The 12176-nt window shown below is 29.5% G+C and overlaps 1 protein-coding gene across 1 annotated transcript in view; it reads left to right on the top strand.

Annotated features, from left to right (window-relative positions):
* The first annotated feature begins 1163 nt into the window (after positions 1 to 1163).
* LOC107453545 (orexin receptor type 2-like) overlaps positions 1164 to 12176 on the top strand; it is a 94387-nt gene continuing 83374 nt past the window's right edge. The window contains exon 1 of the mRNA XM_043048897.2: positions 1164 to 1356. The gene's annotated coding sequence lies outside the window, so the exon portion shown is untranslated. The remainder of the gene's footprint in view (positions 1357 to 12176) is intronic.

The following is a 12176-nucleotide window of genomic DNA, read 5'->3' on the forward strand; positions in this document are numbered from 1 at the left end:
CGTGGAGGACTTTTTGAGGGAACTAACCCGCATTTGCGTTACATGAAGAGGAAAATCACGAAAACCTTCCACGGTTAGTCCCACTGTAAGGGGACTCTAACCCATGATCCGTCTATCAGTAAGGATATTTTACGTTAGCACTGTGGACGGTGCAAGCCGAATGCGTAGTTCGTATCGACCAGACATCACTGGGATTCGAACCCGGTTCAAATCATTGGAAGGCGAACGCTCGATCCCTGAACCTTCATGGCTTTGCTTACATTGACTGAACTATAGTACGATAATTTGAGGTACGATGCGAAGTGCAATAAACTTCTTATTAAATTATATCCCTATTCCATATTCGTAATTCACCACTGTGTAATGTAAATTTAATGATAATTATAGTATGATAATTATATTATGATAGTTTTATGATATTATAATTATAACTTAATTTTATGATGTTTCTGAACACTTTATGGAGCTATTTTTTTAAACAGAAAATTTAACCAAAAGTTTTTTTTCCCTTCAAATAATCGTGAAGAGAAATTTAAGAATGCACAAAAACATCGCATACAAAGACATCACATAAATAACACCATATAAAAAAATAAAGGCGAAAAAAAAAAAGAAATGGAGCAGTTTTTAAAAAAAGGCAGTACCATTGTTTTTCAAGTTCTCGTTATATCGGGTCTCGTTATAAGCGAGTTCGAGTGTATTATATTTTGAAACGAACAAAATTTTCTTGAATTTTAAGTCATGTTTCAATCAAATGGTAAGAACATCGCCGTCTTAATCTTTACCTTGATAAATTACAAACACGCGACTTTAATAATTAAACAAACTTTCTCAACTAAATATTTCGAATGAACTATTTAATTACTTCGCAAGAAAAATAACTGAATACTCTCACATTAACTATTCCACTTCATTCCCAAACTTATTAACTTTACAAGTCTTCGGAATAAAGCTAATATTTAAGAAAACCCGAATTCTGTGTACTTGACTTCTGGAATTTGCCTTAGTCAAATAGTACCTGATCTTAATGATTGATTAGAGAAAATTCCAAAAGGATTGTTTTGATAAACCCTGGTTTTAGGACTACATGTGGGAAACTTTAAACATAGACTTACAGGTGGGCGTACTAGGTGTCGCTGCTAAAACCCTACTCTAGTAAGCCGAAAGTCGATAACTCAAGCCGAAGTTCTCAGCATTCGAAATGCAAGCGCAGAACTCCGTTGAAATCTAGAAAAGAAGCCCAGCAGAAAACTTCGGAGAACTTGCGTCATTTGTTCTAAATTAATGGAAATGAAGAGTTTTACAGGAGTGGCTTTACGAACTGTTTTCTTATGCTTTGTCTGAAAAAAACATAAGGTAAGTTTAATCAGTTTTTTGCTGTGTAATAATTATTTCTGTTTTGAATTTATTTGTTTGGAATGATTTTTAATGCATTATTTCTGAATTTTATTAGTCCTGTAATTTAATAAGTATGTTTAGTACCCTTCATAATTAAACAAAATTAAAAAAAGAGCATTGTTCTTTAGACAGTCTTGTTTAAATAAGTTTGAACAAATATTTAGCATAAGAATTTTTTTGCAATTTTATTAATACTTTAAGAATTATAATTAATTATTGTTTCTAATTAAATACAAATTATGAAACTATTGCTCTTTTGATGGTGTTTTTTATATATATTAGAATAAATTTCTTTTAATGTTGTTATTTTATGTAATTATATTATTATTATAACTTACAAACAATATATAAGTATTAACGTTAAATAAATATAAATTATAAAAGTGTTTTGACAGTTATTTTTAGATCATAACTTTTATTTATAAGTCTATTTTCCTTAATTTTTTGCAAATGGAAAGGCAGTTTTTTAAATAAGTTAAAATATAAAAGCATTTATTTAGTATATAGTATATTTTATTAATATAAATTTAGTACGCATCATGTAATATTTATGTTTTATATAACATATAACGGTGAATCGTGTTAAAATGCTCTGGAAAGGAAATTTTGTATATTAAATGATATTAATAATAAGTTGTTGCTATGGTATTTAACAAAAATTAAACAACGTCGGACAATCGGTTGATTTATTTTTAGTCACATTAAATAAAAAATAAAACCCTAAAAAACATGAGATCTTGTAAAAAGCAATAAAATAATCATATGCCTATATAATTACATTATGTATGCATTATGCATAGATAATTTTAAATATGTTTCCTATGTATATATTATCGGAAACAAAATGTAATTGTTTTAAAGTTAAGTTCAATGTCTTATGTAATTCAGAATTATTTAAAATAAATATGCACGTTTTTTTGCTGTAGATGACATAAAATTGAAAAGTAAATGATATTGATTTATTTATGTCGTGGTTTTTAGTAAAAAGAATATAGTGAAGTGAATATTCAAAAGTTAAAAGAGAGAAACGCGGTGACAAATAAAAAAAATTGACTCCAAGCACCTCTAATTTCTATTTGAACTCGATTATTCTAAGTGATTTTGCTGAAATTTATGTAGGTTATAAAGTTGCATCGTGAGTTTTAGGCAATGTGTGCGTGACTATTTGAAATATCTTCATAAATTTTAAACATGTTTTTGTTGACGCAAGTGCCTTTAAACTGTAATGATATTACTCCATTAACTTAAAAAAAACTTTAAAAAACTGCGCATTATAGAATTGTCGTCTATCAATATTTTACACTGAGAACAAACTATGGTCAAAAATACCAGAATATGGTAAAACTCTCCATGTTCCTGGCTCTATGGGAACACCAAAAAGCTCGGTATTTTTTTTACCGAAGCGTTTTGGTAATGATTTTGGTAAAATTAAAAATAAAATATGAGATAAAATTTGATAATTTTATTATGATACCTTAGAGGACAGCTTAGAAAATATTTGTTTGGTTAAATTTACTTTTCAGTTTTATGTATTGTATTAAATGCGTGGTAATAAGAAGTATTATTTTTAAAACCAGAATTTCCGCTTAACTCTTTCTATATAAATGGAAAAATTAATAATAGAATGGTTAAAATACCGTATATTTTAGTTTTATTAAACAAAAGTATATTGTTTCTTTTTTTACCAGAAATGTCATAACTAAACAATAAGGTAATTTTCTCGGAATTATTTCTTTGTGGAAGAATTTTTTAGTAAAAAAAAAAATAGATATTCAAAATTAACAAAATTTTCTTCACTTTTGCCAAATAGTCTTTTTTTCGAGGAGGTATTTTATCAAATTAAGTATTAACTATCTTCATTTCTTTAAAGATTCAATTTTTTATAAAAATTTATTATTAAGTTTAATGCTACATATCAATAGTGCCGATTGTATAGGGAATGAAACTTAAATAAATTTAAAAAGTGCGCATTTTCAGTTATTTTCGGGAAACTTTGACGAGAAACCTAGTTGATATCCTCTAACAAATTAAAGTTAGTATATTTCATAATTTTACAAAATGTCCACTCTGTTGCTCAGGGGAGAGAGCGCTTACCTTCCAATAATGGAACCCAGGTTCGAATCCCAGCGATGACTGATCGATACGAATTCTGCTTCCTGCTCACACTGACTGCTGACGAAAAAATATCCGATGAGGTAGACGGATCACGGGTTATAATCCCTTAGCCATTGGACTAATCGCAGGAAACTTTCGTTTTTTTTCTCACCATGTAACTCAAATGTAGATTAATTCTGTCATAATTTCCTCCACGAAGACAAGTTTATCCCAATTCTTGATCGAGCAGTTCCTTTGTCATCTGGGTTGAGTTCAAATCTACTAGGCCATGAAGATGAACATTGATAGTCGTAAACTCATAAGTGGCTCTGCTGTGCAATTCCGATTATTAAAAAAATTTCCGCTCTGCTATTTTCCAGGAAATGGTTTTATTAAGAAGGAAGAAAATTCTGTGTATTTTAAGTATCCATCTGTACCATCCTGTTATAATGTAAAATTGACTTACAAATTTGATAAAAGATTTTTGAATAACTAACAGAATGTACTGAGCTAATATTGAAGTAATGAAAAGCAGTTTCGGTAAATATTTGGGAGATAGCATTTCGATACGATATCGTGATTTTGAGACAAATCATTCTCACTAATAAAGAATTACAGCTCAATTACAGCCGTATCGTTTTCGAACAGATGGGTAACGTTTCGAGTTAAAATGCAAAATTTGGTTGCCGGTTTCATACACCAGAGTTTTTTACTGCTCTCTGTACAAATATATTGCAACTTTCTTCTTCAGTTACATTTTTCAGTTACATTCAGTTAGTTTTTAAAAAGTGCTTAAAGGTGCTTATTTTCGATTTTTGATATTTAAAAGCCCTTAAAGGTGCTTTTTTCATTGAGTGTTTTTAAAAAGTGCTTAATTTTCCCTTTTCCTTTCCCATGTTGATTTTTGCCACGAATTATGCAAAGAAGCACTGTTCGCCCTTCGCTTTACATGACTCAAAATTTTATGATTATTGACAATTGTCAAAAATTATGCTAAAAGTTATTTTTTTTGACATGATGGTTAAAACCGGATAAAACCGACAATTGTCAAAAACTTGCTAACCATGTCTAATTATAATATTTCTTATAAAGTGCTTAAAAATATTTTTGAGTGCGTGAAAAGTGCTTAAAAGGTGCTAACTTTTTGTTGAAAAATTTGGCTACGCACCCTGTAATACTGCGCAAGCGCGAAGCAGTTAATTGCCAACAGAAGATTAGTTAGATTCATAATTAAGCAAATTAATTTTATAGTTAGGCAAAGAGACAGAATTTAAGCGACGAAAAGGTGTGCAAAATATCTCTTGTATTTGGCAAATTTCTGATAAGCATTGTTTGGCTATAGATTTCACTAAATGATACGATCGTTTTGAAAGTTCTTCTGTTATGGGACCAAAAACCTGAAAGAAAAAAAAACGCATAAGGCGAACACAAGTTGCACGTTTATTTTCAAAAACTGATTTTAGTGACTCTTTGTTTGCTCTTGTCGATGTCTATACCTTGTGGCAACTAGCGTCAAACTCTATATGGGCGCTTTGAAACATGTAGTAAGCTATTTACTATAATATGCCTCGTATTGTATTACTACAATGTACTTCATGCAACAAAACATGGACGTTCAAAATTCATGAAATTTTCTTCCTTATTGAAAAAAAATTGAGCGTTAGGTAACGCCCTATTGAAAATATTGAGGAAAATTGCATGCTTAGGGAAGTAAATTTAGTCACGAGCATTAAACTAAATTCAACATATATAACGACTAAAACAATTGCTTAGCCTACTCATATGAAAGAACACTTTTCATTAAAAGTCATGGGATAACATGGCCAAATAATAGTTAAAACTAATGAAATAAACTACTGAATCATCAAAAGCAAGGATATGGCAAACTAAAGTAAACCCATTACCCAGAAGTTTCTTATCCATAAGAATCAAACTACTAATCGAATTTCTTATTTCAATGCCAAGTAAAGTTGGCAGTAATTTTTTAACATTCTAACTAAAATTTTCTTAACAAAACCGTGCTAAAGGATGCAAATAAATCTCTATGTAGTTGAACAAAATATTTGTATTACCACATTTCATGAAGGACAGTAACTTTCTTTTTGACTGCAAGTTACTTTATCGACGTATTTTTTATTTAATGTAACATCTTAAAGAAGAACGGCGAGTTTCCTGGNTTCCTTATTAAATGTCATAACTAAACAGTACGGTAATTTTCTCAGAATTATTTCTTCGTGTAAGAATTTTTTAGTACGAAAAATAGATATTCAAAATTCATAAAAATTTCTTCGTTTTTGCCAAACATTTTTTTTCCGAGAGGGTATTTTATCAAATTTATTAACTATCTTCATTTCTTTAAAGATTAAATTTTTCTTTAAAAAAAGCATTAAGCTTAATGCTACATATCAATAATGGCGATTGTATAGGGAATGAAACCTAAATTTAAAAAAAGTGTTATTTTCAGGTTCATTTTCAGTTATTTTCAGGAAACGATGATGAGAAACCTAGTTGATATCCTCAAACGAATTAAAGTTAGTATATTTCATAATTTTACGAAATGTCCGCTCTGTTGCTCAGGGGAGAGAGCGCTTACCTTCCAATAATGGAACCCAGGTTCAAATCCCAGCGATGACTAGTCGATACGAATTCTGCTTCCTGCTCACACTGACTGCCGATGAAAAAATATCCGATGAGGTAGACGGGTCACGGGTTATAATCCCTTAGCCATTGGACTAATCGCAGGAAACTTTCGTTGTTTTTCTCACCATGTAACTCAAATGTAGATTAATTCTGTCATAATTTCCTCCACGAGGACAAGTTTAGCCCAATTCTTGATCAAGCAGTTCCTTTGTCATATGGGTTGAGTTCAAATCTACTAGGCCATGAAGGCCATTGATAGTCGTAAACTCATAAGTGGCTCTGCTGTGCAATTCCGACTATTAAAAAAATTTCCGCTCTGGCATTTTCCAGGAAATGGTTTTATTAAGAAGGAAGAAAATTCTGTGTATTTTAAGTATCCATCTGTACCATCCTGTTATAATGTAAAATTGACTTAAAAATTTGATAAAAGATTTTTGAATAACTAACAGAATGTACTGAGATAATATTGAAGTAATGAAAAGCAGTTTCGGTAAATATTTGGGAGATAGCATTTCGCTACGATATCGCGATTTTGAGACAAATCATTCTCACTAATAACGAATTATAGCTCAAAAATTACTAAATTGTTAAAATTTTGAGTCTTTTTCAGTGAGGTTGGCAATCTTTATCAATGAAGTGATGGGTCTTCTCATATTTTTTGTTATTTTTCATAACTATTTTTTTTATATATATGTATTTACGACAAAATTATGAAGTATTAACATAAGATTAATTAATAAAATATTTATAGAGGCAGTTTTTTTAAAAGCTATGGCTAAAACAAATTTAGCTAATTTATGACTATAAATTTTTATTTTCCCTAGTTTTTTGTAAGGAGCTAACGTAAAGTTTAAAACTTTGATTTAAAAAAAAATCTTAAAATTATAAAAAGTTGTGCTGTTTATAACGTGTTTTGCGAATGAATTAAAGAAGAAAAAAAAAACAGTGAGTTAACGTTGGCTAACGATTTCTGTAATGCTTAAAGTCAAAATTCAAACTTCTGGTATCTAGAACATAAATTAACTCAACTTGTTTCCCCCTTTCTTTTGGTGGGTAGGCTAACTACAATTTTTGGTGGGTAATGATATCTTTTAATGGTTTGTTTTTGAAGGCAAAAATCGCGATTTCTACGTCAAAAGTTAACCGAAACTGTTTTAACTATAACTTTAACGGTAGTTGGGTTAGTTCAATGTGGTTCAAATTCCAATTGTTCCAATTTTTATTAGTGGGTTCAAACTTCCAATTTAAAGAAAGAAAGCTAATTAAAAATCCATTTGGCCATAAGTTTTTTTGGTAGTTGGGTCAAAAAAAATTATTGTTGCCGCATCGATTTCGAACAGATGGGTAACGTTTCGAGTTAAAATGCAAAATTTGGTTGCCGGTTTCATACACCAGAGTTTTTTACTGCTCTCTGTACAAATATATTGCAACTTTCTTCTTCAGTTACATTTTTCAGTTACATTCAGTTAGTTTTTAAAAAGTGCTTAAAGGTGCTTATTTTCGATTTTTGATATTTAAAAGCCCTTAAAGGTGCTTTTTTCATTGAGTGTTTTTAAAAAGTGCTTAATTTTCCCTTTTCCTTTCCCATGTTGATTTTTGCCACGAATTATGCAAAGAGGCACTGTTCGCCCTTCGCTTTACATGATTCAAAATTTTATGATTATTGACAATTGTCAAAAATTATGCTAAAAGTTATTTTTTTTGACATGATGGTTAAAACCGGATAAAACCGTCAATTGTCAAAAACTAGCCAACCCTGCCTAATTATAATATTTCTTATAAAGTGCTTAAAAATATTTTTGAGTGCTTGAAAAGTGCTTAAAAGGTGCTTATTTTTTGCTGAAAATTTGGCTACGCACCCTGTAATACTGCTCCAACGTGAAATAGTTAATTGCCAGCTGGAGCTTAGTTAGATTTAATATTAATCAAATTAATTATATAATTAGGCAAAGAGACAGAATTCCATCGACGGAAAGGTGTGCAAAATATCGCTTGTATTTGGCAAATTTCCGATAAGCATTGTTTGGTTTTAGATTTCACTAAATGATACCTTCGTTTTGAGAGTTCTTCAGTTATGGGACATCTGAAGGGAAAAAAATACATAAGGCGAAAACAAGTTACACATTTATTTTCAAAAACTGATTACAGTGACTCTTTGTTTGTTGTTGTCAATGTCTTTACCTCGTGTGCAACTAGCGCCAAACTCTATATGGGCGCTCTTTGAAACATGTAAAAAGCTATTTACAATAATATGCCTCGTATTACTACAATGTACTTCATGCAACAAAACATGGACATTCAAAATTCAAGAAATTTTCTTCCTTATTGAAAAAAAATTGAGCGTTAGGTAACGCCCTATTGAAAACATTGAGGAAAATTGCATGCTTAGGGAAGTAAATTTAGTCACGAGCGTTAAACTAAATTCAACATATATAACGACTAAAACAATTGCTTAGCCTATTCATATGAAAGAACACTTTTCATTAAAAGTCATGGGATAACATGGCCAAATAATAGTTAAAACTAATGAAATAAGCTACTGAATCATCAAAAGCAAGGATATGGCAAACTAAAGTAAACCCATTACCCAGAAGTTTCTTATCCATAAGAATCAAACTACTAATCGAATTTCTTATTTCAATGCCAAGTAAAGTTGGCAGTAATTTTTTAACATTCTAACTAAAATTTTCTTAACAAAACCGTGCTAAAGGATGCAAATAAATCTCTATGTAGTTGAACAAAATATTTGTATTACCACATTTCATGAAGGACAGTAACTTTCTTTTTGACTGCAAGTTACTTTATCGACGTATTTTTTATTTAATGTAACATCTTAAAGAAGAACGGCGAGTTTCCTGGTAAGAAAGTTTTTCTTTACATTAAGTCTTGTTTATTATTACCAGGGGACTCAATCTTAACTTTTTACGTTCACAAATTCCCTCATTTTTTTCAGATTATTCCTCTCTTCGCTCATTCATTTGATACTTCTGTATTTTAAGTTAGTTTTGTAAAAATGATGATATTCATTTTAAAATGAAGTTCTAAAAATATGAAACATATTCATTCAGTTAAACGTTTTACTTTTACGCATTTCGGTACAGTTACATTTCGGGGACATTAAAATCTATTACCACAGGACTTACATTAGTATATCTGATATCTACTGTCACAATGCATATAATAGGGGGAGTAGGACAACATTGAATATCTTGATTAAATCTGAGAGTTTCTAGGTCGAAAGATTAGCTCCAACAGGTCTTGGAATCTTAGCTACGTGATTTTTACCTCGCTTTCTCCTAACTATTACCATCATTAACTGAACAGCACTGGCATCATCAATAATAGTTTGGGGATTCTTTACGGCCTTAAAGGAACGGAAGAATACAAGCATTTTTCTCTTGTTACGTTCTTACACAAATCATTTTGTAAATTTTAAATAAGTCTGAAAATGTAACAGAAATTATACTAAATTAAATAATTATTTAAAGGATATCACACTAGAAAGACATAACTTCAATCTTCAGTTATGATATTTGAACAAGCATGTCTAAACGTAAATTGGAGCTTAGATTTGATGTTGGTGTTTTTATAGTAGATGTTGTTATTTTGTAGATATGTATTTTTTTTATTAGATGTTGTTTTGGTTTTGATTTTTATGACGTTTCATGACTAGGACTCTATTGATATTTCAAGTTTCCATTCCTTGCTGCCACAACGAAAAATAAATGTCGTCAAAATAAATACATTATTTTTAACAATCCACATACATATGCATTAGTATTTTATTTAATATTGAGCTACGTAATTTCATAAAAGGGAGTAGTCAATCCCAATTTTAATTAAATATTCAAAAAATTATAAAATGTTTATATTATCTGTTTTTAGATCAAACTTTTCAATTAGGTACAATAATTTTGAAAATAGTATAAACAGTTTATGATTCCTTATTATCATTTTTATGACAAATTTGTGGATTCCATTAAAACTGTTATAAGTGTTTACGTTTTCCTTTTATAAATTTAATGTCAAACTCTTTAGAACCATTAAAAACGCATACAACATTTGTATTTCTTATATATATTTCTCATGTCAAATTTTTGAATTTCATTATAAATGTACAACCTTTTAATGTTTCTTTTAAATATAATTTTTCATGTCAAATATTTGAACGTAACAATCGAAGTATAGATGTCAATGATTCCTTTTAATCTTTTTCACATCAAAATTTCTCATTTTAATGAAATTTGATCAATATATTTGTGGTTGAAAATAAATTAAAAGACTTCTTATTAAATTAAAAATTCCTGCCATTTCATACATATCCATTTCTTATCATTAAGGGCAGGATATTTTGGATTCTTAAGCTTTTTTGGAAGAGTTTTTGAGATTTTGGGACATTTTATTTTATTTTAGGGCATCTTTTAAGATTCTTTTTCGTTTAATTTTGGAGCAATTTTGTAAAATTTTTGGAAGTACTAACTCGTTTCTTTTTCTTCCTCCACATATTTGAAATGATTTTCATGCATATTCGCTTTCAAATATTTTGATTAATGTTGACGAAATAGATAAAGTAAATCCCTCGGAAATTTTCCAATCATTTCATCAAATGGTATAAAACACAATAATTCACTTTCATTCCATTTCAAATTTGAGGATAATTATTGTTGAAAAATTTCACAAAACTAACATATCAAACTCTAATGAAAATTACATTTCTATTTTCTAAGATACGTTTTTATGTGTTGTATAAAATTTAAAAAAGAAATTATGTTTCTGACTGAAATGATAGTTAGATTTCATGAAATTTTTTTTATTTACAGTCCCTGACCAAATTATTAGGCGTACTGTAAGATTCTACATAAAATCTTAATTATCAAGTGATACTATACAGCAATATTGTTTTTACACGGCTGAAACCGGTTTATACTTGTTTATGTTCGTGTATCAATTGGTTAACATTGTAATGTAATATGTTAAAAATAAATACATATAGGAGGCCATATATGGCAGTACTTTTACTTTCGTTACTTGTACCGTCGGTACAAGTAAAAAGTACGTACTTTTACTTGTACTTCGTTACTTTTTAAATTTAGTACTTTTGCTTGTACTTTCGTTACTTCTTTAGTGAAAAAGTACGAGTACATGTAACGGAAATGTCGAATGAAATCGTTACTTTTTTCAAAAACTCGGTAAGCTTTCTAAAAGAAAAAAAAATAATTAAAAAAAAATGCTTATGTTTTTTTAATTGCATCTTGTACCTTGCATTTAAATTGTACCTTGCATCAAATTTAATTGGTTGGAAGAAAAAACTAGGGTGGAGACAAAAAAATTGGAAAGAATTGTCCAAGCTGAACACTCTGCTATAACTAATAACGTAACAGAAAAAAAACAGGGATTTTAAATTTTCAAAAGCTGAAAACATCATGCCAATCACCAGCGACAGAAGAGTTTATGGCATACATGAGCTCAAATGTCGAAACGGAAAGCATATCAATTTTGAAACGATATCCAATCGTAAAAAAATTATATGTGAAATATAAGTACCTTCTAGGGCTCCCGTGGAGCGCTTATTCAGCGTGGCTAAGCACATTCTGAGAAATTCTTGCAGCAGACCTAGTGACACCACTTTCGAAATGCAATTATTTTGCAAAATGAATAAAAATATTAATTAGCAAGATGTTTTCATTCATTTTCAAGTTTTATGCATTTATTTAACACATTTTAAATAAAAAAATGTTGGATTTTGTTATTACATTTTTCAATTTTCTTTTTGAACTCACTAACAGTACATTTTTGTTTTAATACATTTTTTACAAAGTAAATTTTTACCTAGTACATTTTTTACTAAAATTATGTTTATGCCAGCCTTGTCAAACAACTCCCAGTCAAATCTCTAAGAACTTCAGAACTATTTGTGCTATTGAAAACTATTATAATTACTATTTTAACTCTTGAAAACTCGAAGGTGTTAATTTAGCCTCAGATACTAAAATTCGTTTACAAATTTTAATTATTCCGTTAGGCAGAAATGTTCGGAAAATGAT

Source organism: Parasteatoda tepidariorum, chromosome 4, assembly GCF_043381705.1.
Source record: "Parasteatoda tepidariorum isolate YZ-2023 chromosome 4, CAS_Ptep_4.0, whole genome shotgun sequence".
Classification (NCBI taxonomy): domain Eukaryota; kingdom Metazoa; phylum Arthropoda; class Arachnida; order Araneae; family Theridiidae; genus Parasteatoda; species Parasteatoda tepidariorum.